General features: G+C 33.6%; 1 protein-coding gene across 14 annotated transcripts in view; it reads left to right on the top strand.

Annotated features, from left to right (window-relative positions):
* LOC125042773 (bestrophin-3-like) overlaps positions 1–2500 on the top strand; it is a 30162-nt gene that overhangs the window by 20510 nt on the left and 7152 nt on the right. The gene's annotated exons all lie outside the window — the stretch shown is intronic.

Raw genomic sequence — 2500 nt, forward strand, 5'->3', positions numbered from 1 at the left:
GAAAGATAATTCGCGCCGCTGACCAGTCCATCAGATGGCCTGTATCCCACTGATGGCAGAAGAGAGCGTTGTTGTTGTGTCCCCTGGAAACAGCGTACTTATGTTGAGACAGGCGCTTAGTGAGACCTAATTTTAACCTGAACAGCGGCTTTTCTCCTACCGACAGTCTCCTCGCTCCTTCAGACCTGAAGATGGAATCCAGGTGGATTCCGAAACTGTAGTCTCATTTTCTATTAAATCTAGTTTTACATTGTGGGTTTTTATACCATATATATATATATACATATATATATATATGTACACACACACACACACACACACATATATATATATATACATATATATATATATATATATATATGTGTGTGTGTATGTGTGTGTGTGTGTGTGTGTGTCTGTCTGTCTGTCTGTCTGTCTGTCTGTCTCTCTCTCTCTCTCTCTCTATATATATATATATATTTGTATAAAAATACATATTTATATGTAAATATATGTGCGTATATTATAATACACACACACACACACACACACATATATATATATATATATATATATATATATATGTATATATATATATATATAAACACACATACATATTTACATGTAAATATATGTATGTGTGTATATATATATATATATATATATATATATATATACACACACACATACATATTTATATGTAAATATATGTGTGTATATATATATACATACATATATACATATATATGTATATATGTAAATGTGTGTGTGTGTGTGTGTGTGTGTGTATGTGTGTGCAGATATATATGTAAATATGTGTGTGTGTGTGTGTTTGTGTGTATGTGTTTGTGTGTGTGTGCATGTGTGTGTGTGTGTAATTAAACACACATACGAAATCATCGGCGTACTGCACTAGAAGGCAGTTATGAGCTATTGTTGATAAATCATTTGTGAAAATTGTAAATAGGATCGGACCTAAAATAGATCCTTGCGGAACACCAAGAGGTACTTCTAGTTTAGATGACATACTATTATTGATTCTTACCGATTGGGTCCTTGTACATAAATAACTTGTAAACCAAAAGGTATCAATTTTATGATTTACTTATTTGTTAAGGAGAATTTCCTGGTTAACACTATCAAAAGCCTTAGAAAGGTCGCATAATGTGAGTAAATTTACCTGATTTTTTTCAATGTTATTATAAATCTCTTCAGTGATTTGCAGTAAAGCTGTTTCAGTTGATAACCTATTTCTAAAACCATGTTGTGTTTTAGATAATAAGTTCTTGGCCTCCAGGAAATTCGTCAGTTGATTTGCTACAATTTTTTCAAGAATTTTGGATAATATAGGGAGTATAGTAATAGGGCGATAATTATTGACATCGTCTATATCCCCCGACTTGAAAATTGGTGTTACTATACCATGTTTCCAAAGCGATGGAAAGACACCAGTGACCAGAGAGGTGTTAATAATAACCGTCAAATAATGTAGAGTTGCGGGTAGACTATCTCTGATAAAGCACAAAGCAATACCGTCTGCTCCTACAGCATTTGTTTCGCTAAGGTGTTTTATTACTAAGATGATTGTTTCTACGTCCACTGGTTGTGGTCTGAAAAAAATAGATGTAATCCTTTCCCGATCTATATTTTGTTGTAATGTAGAAGCAATTGTTTTCTCGTAAGTTAGTTTGCCAATTTTTGAAAAAAAGTCATTAAAATGGTCTGTTCTTTGTATGGGACTTGTGCAATCACTAGTGAGGTGATTGTTGTGAGGCACTAGTGTTCTAACAATTTTCCATGTTTTATCAGAGTTGTTCTTATATTCTGTGAATTTATTTCTGAAGTAATTTTTTTGCACATTGAATTAGCACTTTTACATTTTTCTTTTTTACTTTGTAATCTATCTGAAAGGCAGCCCCATTTCTGTTACTTTTAAGAGTTTGGTGGGCATTATTTCTAACGCTAATGGCTCTCTCGATGTCGTCGTTTAGCCATGGAGCAGGGGGACGTCTGACGGTTAGTGTTGCGTAGGGAGCCAGCGCATCAATGCTGATTTTAATAACGTCCGTTAGGATAGTTACTTGATTGTTTACATTATCTGTCAATGAAATATTTGATAGAGTTATTTCTTTAGGCAAGATAAGCTCGCAGAAAGATTGAGGATCGTAGTGTTTGAAATCGCGAAAAGTTTTTATTACTGGTGGTCTCTTTGTTTTCTTTATATTTAACGTCATCGTGATGAGTTCATGGTCAGCAACATGGCACGGGATGACATCGAAGTGGAGGATGAGGTCTGATCTGTTAGTTATTATTAAATCTAATAGAGAAGAGGTGTTTACTGTAATTCGTATAGGTTTATCTATTATTTGTTCTAATTTATTTTTCTTTATCATCTTAGCATTAGATTTTGTTAAATCGTCATTCTGGTCACCTAAGATGAAAAGCGGTTTCTTTTTTAAAGACATTTCTCTGAAAACCTTTTCAATGTATTCAAAAGATTCTGAGATAGCATGGGGGTGCC

This window comes from Penaeus chinensis, chromosome 32 (genome assembly GCF_019202785.1).
Source record: "Penaeus chinensis breed Huanghai No. 1 chromosome 32, ASM1920278v2, whole genome shotgun sequence".
Lineage (NCBI taxonomy): Eukaryota > Metazoa > Arthropoda > Malacostraca > Decapoda > Penaeidae > Penaeus > Penaeus chinensis.